The 17,896-nt window shown below is 34.3% G+C and overlaps 1 protein-coding gene across 1 annotated transcript in view; it reads left to right on the top strand.

Moving 5' to 3' along the window:
- Positions 1–7,406, top strand: part of LOC144444668 (RNA-binding protein 7-like) — a 16,963-nt gene extending 9,557 nt beyond the window's left edge. Inside the window, exon 3 of the transcript XR_013481861.1 lies at positions 7,334–7,406. The gene's annotated coding sequence lies outside the window, so the exon portion shown is untranslated. The remainder of the gene's footprint in view (positions 1–7,333) is intronic.
- The last annotated feature ends 10,490 nt before the right edge of the window (positions 7,407–17,896 follow it).

Below are 17,896 nucleotides of genomic sequence, written 5' to 3'. Positions count from 1 at the left end.
TTAGTTATTTCTGTATGATAACATGTAGTTCTATGATGGTAAGTTATTTCTGTATGATAACATGCAGTTCTGTGATGGTAAGTTATTTCTGTATGATTACATGTAGTTCTATGATGGTTAGTTATTTCTGTATGATAACATGTAGTTCTATGATGGTAAGTTATTTCTGTATGATAACATGTAGTTCTATGATGGTAAGTTATTTCTGTATGATAACATATAGTTCTATGATGGTAAGTTATTTCTGTATGATAACATGTAGTTCTATGATGGTAAGTTATTTCTGTATGATAACATGCAGTTCTGTGATGGTAAGTTATTTCTGTATGATAACATGTAGTTCTATGATGGTAAGTTATTTCTGTATGATAACATGTAGTTCTGTGATGGTAAGTTATTTCTGTATGATAACATGTAGTTCTATGATGGTAAGTTATTTCTGTATGATAACATGTAGTTCTATGATGGTAAGTTATTTCTGTATGATAACATGTTCTATGATGGTAAGTTATTTCTGTATGATAACGTAGTTCTATGATGGTAAGTTATTTCTGTATGATAACATGTAGTTCTATGATGGTAAGTTATTTCTGTATGATAACATGTAGTTCTATGATGGTAAGGTATTTCTGTATGATAACATGTAGTTCTATGATGGTAAGTTATTTCTGTATGATAACATGTAGTTCTGTGATGGTAAGTTATTTCTGTATGATAACATGTAGTTCTATGATGGTAAGTTATTTCTTTATGATAACATGTAGTTCTATGATGGTAAGTTATTTCTGTATGATAACATGTAGTTCTATGATGGTAAGTTATTTCTGTATGATAACATGTAGTTCTATGATGGTAAGATATTTCTGTATGATAACATGTAGTTCTATGATGGTAAGTTATTTCTGTATGATAACATGTAGTTCTATGATGGTAAGGTATTTCTGTATGATAACATGTTCTGTGATGGTAAGTTATTTCTGTATGATAACATGTAGTTCTATGATGGTAAGTTATTTCTGTATGATAACATGTAGTTCTATGATGGTAAGTTATTTCTGTATGATAACATGTAGTTCTATGATGGTAAGTTATTTCTGTATGATAACATGTAGTTCTATGATGGTAAGTTATTTCTGTATGATAACATGTAGTTCTATGATGGTAAGTTATTTCTGTATGATAACATGTAGTTCTATGATGGTTAGTTATTTCTGTATGATAACATGTAGTTCTATGATGGTAAGTTATTTCTGTATGATAACATGTAGTTCTATGATGGTAAGTTATTTCTGTATGATAACATGTAGTTCTATGATGGTAAGTTATTTCTGTATGATAACATGTAGTTCTATGATGGTAAGTTATTTCTGTATGATAACATGTAGTTCTATGATGGTAAGTTATTTCTGTATGATAACATGTAGTTCTATGATGGTAAGTTATTTCTGTATGATAACATGTAGTTCTATGATGGTAAGTTATTTCTGTATGATAACATGTAGTTCTATGATGGTAAGGTATTTCTGTATGATAACATGTTCTGTGATGGTAAGTTATTTCTGTATGATAACATGTAGTTCTATGATGGTAAGTTATTTCTGTATGATAACATGTAGTTCTATGATGGTAAGTTATTTCTGTATGATAACATGTAGTTCTATGATGGTAAGTTATTTCTGTATGATAACATGTAGTTCTATGATGGTAAGTTATTTCTGTATGATAACATGTAGTTCTATGATGGTAAGTTATTTCTGTATGATAACATGTAGTTCTATGATGGTAAGTTATTTCTGTATGATAACATGTAGTTCTATGATGATAAGTTATTTATATGTGATAACATGTAGTTCTATGATGGTAAGTTATTTCTGTATGATAACATGTAGTTCTATGATGGTAAGTTATTTCTGTATGATAACATGTAGTTCTGTGATGGTAAGTTATTTCTGTATGATAACATGTAGTTCTATGATGGTAAGTTATTTCTGTATGATAACATGTAGTTCTATGATGGTAAGTTATTTCTGTATGATAACATGTAGTTCTATGATGGTTAGTTATTTCTGTATGATAACATGTAGTTCTATGATGGTTAGTTATTTCTGTATGATAACATGTAGTTCTATGATGGTTAGTTATTTCTGTATGATAACATGTAGTTCTATGATGGTTAGTTATTTCTGTATGATAACATGTAGTTCTGTGATGGTAAGTTATTTCTGTATGATAACATGTAGTTCTGTGATGGTTAGTTATTTCTGTATGATAACATGTAGTTCTATGATGGTAAGTTATTTCTGTATGATAACGTAGTTCTATGATGGTTAGTTATTTCTGTATGATAACATGTAGTTCTATGATGGTTAGTTATTTCTGTATGATAACGTAGTTCTATGATGGTTAGTTATTTCTGTATGATAACATGTAGTTCTATGATGGTTAGTTATTTCTGTATGATAACATGTAGTTCTATGATGGTTAGTTATTTCTGTATGATAACATGTAGTTCTATGATGGTAATTTATTTCTGTATGATAACATGTAGTTCTATGATGGTTAGTTATTTCTGTATGATAACATGTAGTTCTATGATGGTAAGTTATTTCTGTATGATAACATGCAGTTCTGTGATGGTAAGTTATTTCTGTATGATAACATGTAGTTCTATGATGGTAAGTTATTTCTGTATGATTACATGTAGTTCTATGATGGTTAGTTATTTCTGTATGATAACATGTAGTTCTATGATGGTAAGTTATTTCTGTATGATAACATGTAGTTCTATGATGGTAAGTTATTTATGTATGATAACATGTAGTTCTATGATGGTAAGTTATTTCTGTATGATAACATGTAGTTCTATGATGGCAAGTTATTTCTGTATGATAACATGCAGTTCTGTGATGGTAAGTTATTTCTGTATGATAACATGTAGTTCTATGATGGTAAGTTATTTCTGTATGATAACATGTAGTTCTGTGATGGTAAGTTATTTCTGTATGATAACATGTAGTTCTATGATGGTAAGTTATTTCTGTATGATAACATGTAGTTCTATGATGGTAAGTTATTTCTGTATGATAACATGTTCTATGATGGTAAGTTATTTCTGTATGATAACGTAGTTCTATGATGGTAAGTTATTTCTGTATGATAACGTAGTTCTATGATGGTAAGTTATTTCTGTATGATAACATGTAGTTCTATGATGGTAAGGTATTTCTGTATGATAACATGTAGTTCTATGATGGTAAGTTATTTCTGTATGATAACATGTAGTTCTGTGATGGTAAGTTATTTCTGTATGATAACATGTAGTTCTGTGATGGTAAGTTATTTCTGTATGATAACATGTAGTTCTATGATGGTAAGTTATTTCTGTATGATAACATGTAGTTCTATGATGGTAAGTTATTTCTGTATGATAACATGTAGTTCTATGATGGTAAGTTATTTCTGTATGATAACATGTAGTTCTATGATGGTAAGTTATTTCTGTATGATAACATGTAGTTCTATGATGGTTAGTTATTTCTGTATGATAACATGTAGTTCTATGATGGTTAGTTATTTCTGTATGATAACATGTAGTTCTATGATGGTAAGTTATTTCTGTATGATAACATGTAGTTCTATGATGGTAAGGTATTTCTGTATGATAACATGTTCTGTGATGGTAAGTTATTTCTGTATGATAACATGTAGTTCTATGATGGTAAGTTATTTCTGTATGATAACATGTAGTTCTATGATGGTAAGTTATTTCTGTATGATAACATGTAGTTCTATGATGGTAAGTTATTTCTGTATGATAACATGTAGTTCTATGATGGTAAGTTATTTCTGTATGATAACATGTAGTTCTATGATGGTAAGTTATTTCTGTATGATAACATGTAGTTCTATGATGGTAAGTTATTTCTGTATGATAACATGTAGTTCTATGATGGTTAGTTATTTCTGTATGATAACATGTAGTTCTATGATGGTAAGTTATTTCTGTATGATAACATGCAGTTCTGTGATGGTAAGTTATTTCTGTATGATAACATGTAGTTCTATGATGGTAAGTTATTTCTGTATGATAACATGTAGTTCTATGATGGTTAGTTATTTCTGTATGATAACATGTAGTTCTATGATGGTAAGTTATTTCTGTATGATAACATGTAGTTCTATGATGGTAAGTTATTTCTGTATGATAACATATAGTTCTATGATGGTAAGTTATATAAAATAAATTCTGTCCGGTCCCTTATCCATATTTATATAAATAATCAGATATCGATCTGTAGAATATCCTAGAGGCATACAATCAATTTGTGTCAGGATGGGTGAAACTTGAAAGAAGTGTTTACGTTAGTATGTCCACAATGAACTACGACTCGTACTCGGAATATTCTTCTATCATCATCCACTCTCAGCAGTACAAGGCTTCGGATATATACTATGACGACATAGACCAGGGTTAGCAGCACAACACACGGAGAACCAGTATCCATCTTTGTTTATCGTTTGCTGGAGTCGCAAAGACAGTTTGAAAATGTATCACGCGTCATTTATATACCCAACCCAAGATGTTAGATTCCTGTCGAGAACCATGAACCAATCAGACCTAGAGGATCAAAATTTTCCTCTACCCCTCCAGGTGCACTTTAAAGGTGGTGGCAGGGAAAACTATTGTGTTTGTAAGACTAGTTGGTGTTGTTTGTTTCAAATTGGTCAATCATTTGACAAGGAGTACACGTGTTACATTTGACAGACAACCAATCAAAAGTCCAGAGTTGATTTCTCCACATTCTTTTATTTTACAGGAATACAAACTTATGTAACGTACACAGGGGTTGCACACTGTGCAATGAAGGTATAGACTGTAGCGTTCCTCGCTAAATGCGTGCAATGACGGATAAGCACTGGTATTGTTGATGAATTATGAATGTATGTGTCGACCCCCGTTTGAATGAAAGTGTAATGTATAAAATTATGTGAAAACCAGGACGTGGTGACGGGGGCTATTGTCTTGGAATAAGGTGTTGCATTTTGTTACCAATTACTCAACTTGTTGACATATAGTTTATTCATTTATTTCACGGAAGGCCGGCAAGTCCCATTTACAGGCTCCTAAAAATGCAAAATTCAAGAATACAAAACACAAGCATATCAAACAAACAAAACTAACTTAATGCACATTAAAAACACATTACGAGGCAAATATATAAAATCAATATTGTCAGGTGGACAATCTGGAAAATTCAATTTGATACATTAAAGTCAATATTCAAAATACTACAACAAAGACCACTATACGTTGTTATACATGTACATCTGTGAACGGCACAGTGTTTAAAAACATTAAATGTACTGGCATCAGGTTTGTAAACTTTCTAGTTCTCTGATCCGGCCTCTGTGGAACTTTAAAATGTAACTTGAAGAGAATATACGGACTATCATAAACATTACTTACACACTTGTATAAGAATACCATATCTAAGAACATCCTCCGCTGAGAGTGGATTGGCAAGTGCATATTATGACGGTTAAAAATGATTCCGTTCAATGAATTTTCCAGAACCCTTTCAATGCTAGCCGGTGGTTTATTTTGGCAAGGTGACCAAATGATTGAGCCCTATTCCAGAATACTCTCCATGGGTGATCAAGGGATGCTGTTCCTGCGCCAAACCACAATTGAATGGGGTTGGCTAAGTATCTCAAGTATAGATTACGATCCAACCTCTCCTTGCAAATCCCACACTTATTTGTAAAGAAATCTCTTATTATGTATGAACACTGAAGTCGATTACCACTGTTATTTTATACTTTAGTTACTAGTGTATCATACATTTGTACATCTCCAGAATACGGGAAGTATGCCATATAACTGCACAAATGAAAATCAGCGACAACGTTTTTTTTTTGTGAGCTTGAAGGGAAGAGGGAACTGGGAAACAATTTGTACAAAATATTTTCTCATCAGCCCCCACCCCTTCCCTAAGTTCTGTTCGTTCCCTCGGTTTGCATTTGCGCGGAAATGTAATTCAGGCCAGATATACTCTCTGTCTAAAATAGGTGGAACAACATTATCCACATATTAGGTCAAGAAATGGCAAGACAACTAGTTTATTAACTGTGGAAAGCTTAATAAGACAGTTGATTTCTCGGGATTCAATCACGATATGAGCAGTGAAATTTTTGGTCGCTTCTTTCTGTCTGTGAGGAGGATTTAATTTAGAAGTGTTTAAGACGATTTTTATGAAGATAGCACACTCGAGTAAACATATAACTATCAATCCAACAATATACCAATGACAACTGTCTGTCAAACGTGTCACATGAACTGATTGCTTTGTTAAATGAAAATATAATTTCATTGAGACACTGACCCGCCCCTGTGTATGGTGTCCAATCCATGACAAAATTACAACTCCTCATTTTGCTATTCTTATTTCAATTTTACAACTCAAATATCTATTTTTCTGTTCTATATTCCATTTTACAATTCGTCATTCCAAAACTGAATGCAATTAAACAACTGAACTTTCATTTCTGAATGAAATTTTACAACTCAACTTTCCATTTTTTAATTTTATATTCTATTTTCCATGTTTAATTCTGTATTCTATTGTACAGTTCGACATTCGATTACTCTGCTTCCTGTTTCATTCGACTACTCATTCTTCTAAACCCAATTTCACAGTTACACATTTGATTTCAGGGTTCCACTATTCGACATTCTATTTCTCAGTTCAACATTGCATTTCACAGTTCAACATTCTATTTCTCAGCGCATTTCGAAGATCCAAATTCAAATTTGTTATGTTAATTGTGAAATCAAATTTAGAACACTAAGATTGAAGGTAGTGATGTTGATTTGTAAGATAAAATGTTGAATCGTAGACCCGTGAAATCAAAATGTTGAACTGCCGTCAGGGTTAATATCTAATTAAGCAATAACCGCCCACCGAAGGCGGGTATACACGAGATTTTGTTACAATTCGCGAGTGGCGAGTGCTATATGGAGCGAATTGTACCAAATTCGAGTGTATACCCGCCTTCGGTGGGCGGTTATTGCTTAATTAGATATTAACCCTGACGCACTTGACTGATGGTTAAAAGTTAAATTGATGTAAGTTGCTTGATTCAACGAGAGCAGGACGCTGAGACGGCTCGTTGTACTATTCATATGCTAGTTTAGGGGCCCATTTTACCACTGCCAGCCGTGGTAAAATGGGATTTTACCACAGTTATTATCCAATCAGAATGGCACATAGTAGCATGATATAATATAATCAGTATTTTAGTAACCTGCTAACAAAACATCTATTTATTTTAGGTCCTGGATTGTCAGCACTTGATAAAGAAACCACTGAATCCATGAGTGATTGTTGAGATTGGTGGAAAGATAGTAGCAGCTCACTGATTACATGGCTGGTCTTGGTGAATGCTTTGCTCATGGTGTTAAACAAGCCTTAGATGAACCAAAATAAGAATTGAAGAGTCCTTTCCTGTGTATTTTAGACACATCACTATAAAGCTGATATGTGTGTATGCTTTTCTTAAGTGCAATCATACCGTTTCCATGCTATAAACAGTCTAGCATGTTCAAGGTAGTGGTAATCTGCTGTATTCAAAGAATTCTATAAGAATTGAACCTATGGAAATCAAGATGGTGGATAATTTGAATTCATATGATTTATCCTCAGTATATTAGTGTGAGCAGCACATTCTGCATTGTTGTTACAGTACGGGTACTTTACTCGAGGATCTGTAGACTGAAAGATCCAGTCTAAACTCCTTCATTACATCTGAATGGAATATTGAGTTGCTGCCCTGCAGCTTTATATCCTGAGAATTTAACATGTGTTACTGTTGTTGACTGTGAATGATCATGTAAAATTCTGATGTAATACTTACCTTATTGGGTATGCAAGTTTTTTATATTAAAATATAATTTTCAATTTGATTTATTTCATGTTTCTATACATTATGTAATGTAATGTAATGTAATGTAATGTACTGTACTGTACTGTACTGTACTGTACTGTAATGTTATGTACTGTAATGTAATGTAATGTAATGTAATGTAATGTAATGTAATGTAATGTAATGTATGGATGGATGGATGTACATAGGGATGTAGCTAATTTTAAATGTTATAGCCAGTAAAATGTGAAACATAGGCAGTACTGTATTATCTAAGAGTGAGACTCTTAAATCAGCCCAATGATGGAAATATGCTGGTTGAAACAATGATTTTGTAGAAATCCTTCAAAAAGGAGAATAGTAACCATGCATCCACCTATGGACACATGTTCATATGTATAACTGTGTGTACATGTAAGTTAAGACAATGGGACACAAGTGAAAATAGAAAGTTAAAAGGAGATAATGAGGGGTTATTTAGAATAACAACTACAACTGTGATTAACTAGAAATATTTATTTATAAGATGAACACCTGGTTACTTACATTTCAGCTTATTACGTCTGCATACTGATGTGATAGGTGTTTAGTACTTTAGCCTCGTATATTTCAAAACAACACAAATTAATAGGTATGCCCAATTTTATTCTAATATTGCGACCCATAGTTGACTCTAATTACTAAATGTGGGTCTCAAAATACAGTGGACACAGGCATAGGTGGCCATTACTTATAAATTCCCAAAGATTTTTTAATTCTTCATTCAGCCACAGAGAATACAAGTAAGTGAGGGGTTTTCAGTAGGAGTCATTACACAAGTAATGAAAACAACCTCTAAGGGCACGAGTGTCATCAGTCAGCCTGAAGAAGCATCCATGAAAGGATACAAAACTGAAGTGCGGTAGGATGAAACAGGATACTTTGCCACAAACGATTCTAATTATGCTTTAAGCTAATTAAAAATTCAAGCCAAGTTTTGTCATTGCCAACAATACTTATTGAAATTTAGTAAATACTGTACATGTACCTTTCAACCAGACTGAATATAATACAGTCATTATTGTCGTGAAATTTAAGTCAGTATAAAACTTCACCTTTTCATTATTAGCATCAATGGTTTAGTAAAAACAGTAAACTGTTCCTGATTCTGTTGAGTCCGTCTCGGTGCATTTCTCAAATTGTTAATCTCTATATATAAAGTTTCATTATCTCTGCATGAGAAATATCTGTACCACTGCACTGTCTGTGTTGAAATGGTGCGATGTCCCTCTTTTAAAGTCTTGGTGTCTATTAAACTCGCTACTGAATCAGCTGGTTTAATTTTAATGCTGGAAAATATGTAGAAGGAACCTCTCTGATGTCTACTGAGTTTTTTTTCTGACCTCTGCATGGTTTGTTCATATCTGTGTCTGTGGATGGGGATTGTGACACTGTATGTCTCATGTGTAGGGAAGGAACTCTGTCTGGATTTGTCGAGTAATACAACTTTGAAGGCTGACCTGTCAACATAAAACATCAAACAGAACAATGTTGAATCATCATTTTTAATCTCAAAATGAACATGAATAAAACACTCAACATAGGAACCAATAGTTGAAATTGGTGACAGAATAGCTATGTAATAGAACCCTAAGAAATTATAAGGTGGTGGGGGGGGGGGGGGGGGACTCTTTCCAAATGGGTCCTCAGGGAGGGCCATATTTTAGAATATTGAAATTGGTTTGAGGAGCAGTGTGGGTCTCACAGTAGTAATGGGGGAACAACATTACAAGGTATTGGTAATAATGTGGTGGAGTTGAGATGTTGACCAATCAGCCCTGGGGTTGTCAGTTGTGCATTCCATCTAGGCTTTGGTAGTTCTGGCCTTCAGCTCAGCCAATAGATAAAAACACAGGCTTTGATACAAACACAAACTCACTGTGATGCCTTTAAAAATTTATAAATGTGGTGGGATCGTACTACAGAAAAATAATCTGTTTCTAGTGGGATTGAACCCAGGACCTCCTAACTACTAATCTTGAGCTGTAACAACTATGCCACAGGGAGGCAGTTAAAAATGTTTTCATTACAATCTTTTTACAGGGCATGGTCATTTGTTTAATAGAGAAAGAAAATTGATGGAGGGTCACTTTTTACACCCCCCCCCCCCCAACTTAAAAAAAAAACATAAGTAGAATTACATGTTTCTCAATTTGACAACTTTCAGTTTGGATATTATTGCTTGCATTACCTGCAATGAATGTAAAACATTTTGGAATTGAAAAATGAAAATAAACACTACTACAACTTTACACTCAAAATGGAATGGGAAATAACAACTCCAAATAACAACATTGGCATTTATCACTCATCATCATCATGTCCCTGTAAACAGATTCACTTGGCAGCTCAGTATCGCATGTATTAATCTCGTTACATTGACCTTAAAAGTTCAAAAGGGTCAAGACAAAATTATTGGTTTCATGTATTAAAACTGAGTAAACGAAAAAATAAAAACTTCCAAACACTATTTCACTTTCAGTCACTGATGACATTTATCATAATAATTTGTGTTATTTATCACTCAAACGTTTGCCACTATTGCACTCTGTACTGAGCCTTAGTATAATACTCGTGTAACTACACTAAAGTATTTGCAGACTTTTCAACCAGTTACCTTGATATCTCACCCAAAACATTTTGAACAATTATGGGGAAATTGTTGGGGCTGACAACTAACAGTTAAACAAATCACACAATTTAGTCGACATCAGGAATATATATATATATATAATTGACTGGATGTAGATAAAACCACATAAAAGTGCTCAATACGGGTAGTAGAGCGAATTATATACAGGTTTTGAAAATTTGAACCAAATTATACGCTATAGACCCTACAGAACTGTTTCGTGAGGTGCGTAGTCCTCACTCATCAGGGGTAGAATGGAATATAGTATCTGCGTATCCTTACCGTTAAATTCTATTATTCTAATGTTCCTAACAGGGAATATCTACCTAGTAACATAGCGCATTAGCATAGTTAATTGTTCTGCAATAATGATTTATGTCTATGCCTACACGACGACACAAGTTCATTCCGTTTATTTAGAGTACAACGATGAGGTTGACAAATTATAATATACTTTTCAGTTATGCAGAGATTACATCTCTGACTGGAGCTGTTATATGGTCGCGCGCGTGCGATAATTTTCCATGTGATGTCGTAATCAATTTCTTTATCCTTAAGAAACCATACATACTTACTACATCTTAAACGCAGATACTATATTCCATTCTACCCCTGATGAGTGAGGAATACGCACCTCACGAAACAGTTCTGTAGGGTCTATAGCATATAATTTGGTTCAAATTTTCAAAACCTGTATATATATATATATATATATATATATATATATATATATATATATATATATATATATATATATATATATATATATATATATATATATATATATATATATATATATATATATATATATATATATATATATATAACTCGGTGAGTATCAATCTGCTAAGACAGTGCTCTATACCGCAGTGGCAGAGCGTAATAGTTTTGTTAAAACTATATATATATATATATATATATATATATATATATATATATATATATATATATATATGATATTCACATGACAGGTATTTTTTGATCATGACTCAGTGTGGACTCCTTGACTGTCTTGCATCTACTTTAATATAAGATCCTGGGTTAGCACTATCATAATTATAATTATTGACTACACAGGGTAAATATATTCCAAAAGGAGTTTAATAGCATTGTGACAGTGAAAGGTATGGGAAAGCTTGAGCAGGAAATATGTATATCTCTTATGGGGGTCCTATGGGGTCTCCCCCTATAAGCCTTGGAGGTTTTTTACTCTGAAAAGTCAATTTTGAGACTATTCAGGCCCTTTCAGACAATAATTTCCAAGCTTTACAAGACAACACCAACATGTAAAAAGCAACTACACAGGGTTGAAATACTTTTGAAATATACTTTGATAGCATCTTGACAGTAAGAGGGGAAGAGCTTGAGACTAGGATATGTCCATCTCATGTGGGGGGTACAAGGGGGTCTCCCTATAGAAGCCCTGGAGGATTTTTACTCTTAAAGCCATTTTTTAGGCTATTCAGACCCTTTCAAGCAATAACTTAATCCATGCTTTACAAGACAGCACCATCAAGTATCAGAAACTATTCTTTATAACTTACATAGGGTTGAAATATGTTCTTAAAGTTAAACAGTTAAATGGCATCATTAAATAAATGTAGTAAAGGTCAAGACATCAACTGGTAGTATAGTTGGTAGGAGAGATTTGGAGTTTAAGGCAATGTTAGACTACCTTGGCAAACATTTCACATCTTAAAAGACAATATCATCTCAAATTAGAATTGGGTGAAAATATTTAAGAAAAGTTCAATACCATTATGACAGTAAAAAGGTTGTTGGTGCATCTGATTGTTGGTTGAATGCATGAGTGACCTCTGGGGGTGAGGGAGTCCTTGGGGTTTTCCCCTGGCAGATCTGCAGTTTTGGGCTTCTATTAAGGCAATGTTTAGGTTATTCATAGCTTAGCCTTTGAGGTAATATTTCCAAGCTTCGAATAGCTAAAGTAAATGTAAGTTTTAAATGAGTTTCCCATGTCACATAAAAATTGCCCTGTAACATTGGTATAGTGGCATTAATATTGCATGTATAGTAAAGTCACTGGTATGTTAGAGAACTTTAGGAATTGTAATACCGAGTGTATAATAGAAACTGGAATCTGATGAGATGTGGTGATTTGTAGTGTCAATAACATGTAGTGTCCAAAATAGAAAGTGTATTAATCCCTTCTGACAAGTTCAGAGTGACAAGTAGGGAACATTTTAGATTAACATCTTTTATAAACTATCTATGAAGATTGCCATTACAAAACCTTCAAGTTCACTTTTGCCCCAAAGTGCAATATAAGTGAAGCACTGATTGTGAAACAGCCAAGCATTTACATGACATGTTCTGTAACTAGTGTGGTAGCTAGGTAATAAATGTATATGTATATTTATAGTTATGCTTGAACTAAGGGGTAGACCATTCGATATCCTGGGGGGGGGGGGGCTTGGAAGATTGGTGGAGAGTCATTATTTTTTTTCCCACCTGCTTGCCTGAGAATTATTTTTTTTCTCCTTCGCCTATGCTGGCAACTTTTTTTTTTCTTTGCTTCTTAGAGATATCCAGATTTTTTTAAGTCAATGTTGAACACCTACATTTGTTGCCACAATTTTCTGTTTGGTTTTCGCACAGGGTAATACAGAGAGTAAAAAGATGCTGTTTTATCACACACAGATTTTATTTAGAAAACTACATATTTCATACATGTTTGATTTTCAATTAAATAAACATATTTGACAGTTTTTATGCCATGGTATGATGACACACTGAAAATACAAATCGAAAACTTGACTGGTGAGCTCAGACATTCAGATAGACCGGTCAGTTTCTCCCGCTTAGGGGGTGGGGGGGGGGGTGTCAGTGTTTTTTTCCATTGGGTCAACAAAAAGTCACTGACCCCTGTGAATAAAGTTTCATAGCATCTGACAGTAATCTGTAGAGGGAAGAGCTTTGAAACTGGGATATTTCTACCTCTTGTGTGAGTGTGTGTGAATGGGGGGGGGGGGGGGGTTCTAGGGGGTCTCCCCTAGAAGCCTGGAGGTTTTTACTGCTAAAGGCAATGTTTAGGCTATTCACAGACACTTTCAGACAATAATTTGCAAGCTTTACAAGACAGCTCTAACATGTAAAAAGCAACTACATAAGGTTGAAACATTTTTGAAATAAAGTTCCATAGCATCTTGACAGTAAGAGGTGGAGGAAAGAACTTTGATTAGAGACTGGAACATGTCTACCTCTTATGTCGTCGGTGGGTTCTAGGGGGTCTCCCCTAGAAGCTTTTCAAGTTTTTTTAACCAATTTTGGTGAATCTTATTGTTGGTTTAACGAATGAGTGGCCTCTGGGGTGATGGAGTCCAAGGCCCCCCTCTCCCCCTCCCCCCGCCAAATCTGTAGTTTTTTGTTTCTATTTAGGCAATTTTTAGGTTATTCATAGCCTCTGAGATATATATTGCCAAGCATCGAAAAGCTAAAGTAAATATAACCTTTTTAAATAAGTTTTCCATGTTATAAAAGTGGGCCTGTAACATTGGCATAGGGGCATTGATATTGCATGCATAGTAACGTTACCGATGTGTGAGAGCACTTTAGGAGGTCATACCTAGTGTACAATAGAAACTTGAATTTGAGTTGTGGTGTCGATGTGTAGTGTCAGAAATAGGAAGCATATCATCCCTTCTGACAAATTCATACTGAAGAGACGAGAACAATTTAGATTAAGTTCTTTTATAAACTATCCAATAGTATGAAGATTACCATTACAAAACCTTCAAGTTCACTTTTGCCCCAAAGTGCAAGATAAGTGAAGCACTGATTGTGAAACAGCCAAACACTTACATGGCATGTTCTGTAACTAGTGTGGTAGCTAGGTAATACATGTATTATATGTATAATTTTATGTATAGTTATGTTTGAACCCTTACATGAAGTAATATTTAAACCATTTATGAAAGAAACAGAGACAAGAACAAATATATATACTAGTATGTACCACAGGCTAACGAAACTGACTGGTCCCTGACATGTGTTTGAAACTGTTTGTCATGATTTGACAAGTGTCCTGGTTGGAGAGGTACGAGCAGGTTGAACAGTATACTCGATCCTGTGCATCATTTCCCTGCCAAGATATTTTTTTTCTAGCAGCAGTGGTCCATCTTTTTTTTTCCATCACCCACTCATATCCGGATTTTTTTTTTAAGCAAATCCAATTGGCATCTTTTTTCCCCCCGAAATCTTCAAACCCCCCCCCCCCCCAGGATATCAAATGGTCCAATAAGGAATATTAAAGAATTCATGTAAGAAACAGGGACAAGAACAAATATTGACATTTACCACATTTCAGACAAGGCTATATGCCATTGTAGAAAAAGGATTTTTTCTTCCATCACAATCCAAAACACAATGACCCCCTGTCCACAATTTTGAAAACAGCATGACCCCCCTACTGCCAATTTCAAAAACAGGGTGACCCCCCTCCCAATCCACCCCCACTCCCAGGCCGAAGGAACTGACCGGTCCCTTAATCCTATTCAAGAATGGTGATGGGTCATAAGTAATGGTGTTATTTGGTATTTACAATATTCAAAACTATCATCAATGCTGACGGTATATTTTGAATATGACGATGCTTGAATAGAACTATTAGCTCACAAGTGACACTGACAGTGTTGTGTCACCGTGAATGTACACGGAACGATCGTCAGACAGTAATAATTTAATGGACAAGATCACAACAAATACATTAAATAATAAATTGAATATTTAGATAAAGTTTAAATTTCTGTACCTGTGACAAAGTAAATGTAATCTCCACAAACTACGTATCCGATACTTTGTTGTTTCCTTCTCGAGATAAAGCGGTAAGCCATCATGTCCTCTCTCCTCTCGGACAGCTCTGTTTTGATCTCTTTCTCCAACATATTTAGAACGTATACTTTGGTTATAACATTTGCTTCCGCGTTTCCGGGGTCAACATTGTGAGAAACCATCAGTCACTCTTCAAAAAACTACACAAAACTTTGATGATGCTCTTTGACGTAACAGCAGATTTTGTATGACGCGAAGTGACTTTTGCGCAAGAGAGCACATATTTACTGAAGGGGAGCTAGGGATGCTAAAATGTTGCGTACAAGAGAACGTCATACATGTTGACTTCAATAAGTTATGGAGGAGCCAAAGAAGTTGTCGAGGCGGGTCAAATAAGTTATCGAGGAGCCAAAGAAGTTGTCGAGGCAAAGAAGTTAGCGAGGAGCCAAAGAAGTTGTTGAGACGAGTCAAATAAGTTATCGAGGAGCCAAATAAGTTGTTGAGACGAATCAAATAAGATGTCGAGGTGCCAAATAAGTTGTTGAGACGAATCAAATAAGATGTCGAGTTGCCAAATAAGTTGTTGAGACGAATCAAATAAGTTGTACATAATAATGGCCCCAATAATGCACCATAGGTATGTTAAGATAAACATGAGCCTCCCCCATTCTCCATTTGTAAAATGTGACCCTCCCCATTGTCACATTTTGTAAAACATGACCCTCCCCATGACAATTTGCATATACTGAACGTTAATCAATATTCCCATTATATGTATACATACAAATTCAATGATTTTGACTGTGTTAGAAAGCAATATTTGTGCATATAAAGTGATAAACAGTAAGAAAGACTGACTAGTTACCTTTCTCTTATAATCATATACAATCTAGTTAGTATCTAAAACGTGCTTTCCAGGTTGCGCATACTCTGTCTGATCTGGTCACTCGTAAAAATTCCCTGCTATCATCATCATCATCATCATCATCATCATCATCATCATCATCATCATCATCATCATCATCACCTTCAGTATTGCCATTATCAGTGTCACTCTGGTCTGACTCACTGGTACTACTTGAGTCAGTACATGTATCACTGTCCGTGTTCTCTATGACATTCAAAACTAAATCATCACCACCACCACCACCACCACCACCACCACCACCACCATCATCATCATCATCATCATCATCATCATCATCATCATATTTTAACAACAACAGTGACAGTGTGAGTGATAAGGTGATATGGTATACTCAACAAAATGCATCGTTTTATTAAACAATTTTCTTACAATATATGTATTTTGTATTTTTGTATTTTGGCATGTTAAGTACTCGTAAAAATAAATGTTGAGTGCTCACCTCACTTTTACATCTCAAAACACAAAACAAATTGACTATAATTGAATCTTTAATTTGGTCACAAAACTACGGATTGTAAAATATGACCCTCCTCCAAACATTGTTATGCAAAATATGACCCTCCCCCAAGAACAGGTTTGTAAAATATGGCCCTGAATTTGTAAACAGAGCTGTACCTTCGAAATCAAAATCCAAACTTCAATTTTTCATTATAATGATCCACTGAGACACTGAGTTCTCCGTAGGGCCGTAACAGTTTTGGGAAAGACAGAAAAAAATATGTTCAAAGAAATGTTAGTTCTACTCCCCGTTGTACCTGCACAGATTGTAAGGCAAATAGCTGTGTGTGTGTGTGTGTGTGTGTGTGTGTGAACAACTTAAAGTCAAATATTGCTGGACCGATTGCTTTGATATTTGGTGGTTATATTACTTTGGGTATCTAGTTTGGAAATTGTTCAAAACAAAATGATCGCATCAGAGATGTGCGTTTTGGGTCAAAAGATGCGATTTTTGGTCAAAAAACTTAAACTCCAAAACTGTTAGGCAGATTCGCTTGAAATTTGGTGGGAACATCCTTAGGGGTGAGTAAATTAAGATTTATTCATGACATGATGATTCCATCAGTAATGTGCAAATTGGGGCTAAAAATGTGTCTTTTTGGTCAAAAATCGTTAATTCCAAAACTACTCAGCAGCGCTGAAATTTATGGGGATGCATCTGTGGGTGTATATATGAAGAAATATTAAACATGTAATGATCTCATAATATAATATGCAAATTAGGTGTAACAATGTGAATTTTGGTCAAAAATTTATATCTCAAAAAGTACTTGGTCAGTGAGAAACTTGGTGAGATGTTTCTAGAAGTGTTATTATGCAGATTTTCTTGCAAACATTTTGACCCAGTTGGTCCTTGCAACCGTGACCACGCCCTCAGCAACAACCAAACGGCAGTATATTTTGGTCAAATAACAGCATTATCTTGTAGGCAAGTGAGCAAACATTTTAAAACTGTATGCAAATATCCCTAGCAACCATAATAACGCCCATAGCAACAGTAAAACGATGGTGTGTTTCAAAAAGATAACAGGAATTAATAAACAAGTGAATAAACATTCCAAACGTGTATGTAAATTTGCTTAGCAACA

The sequence above is a fragment of the Glandiceps talaboti genome, chromosome 13 (assembly GCF_964340395.1).
Source record: "Glandiceps talaboti chromosome 13, keGlaTala1.1, whole genome shotgun sequence".
NCBI lineage: Eukaryota > Metazoa > Hemichordata > Enteropneusta > Spengelidae > Glandiceps > Glandiceps talaboti.
Note: the sequence above shows the minus strand (reverse complement) of the source record. Positions and strands in the feature narration are given on the sequence as shown.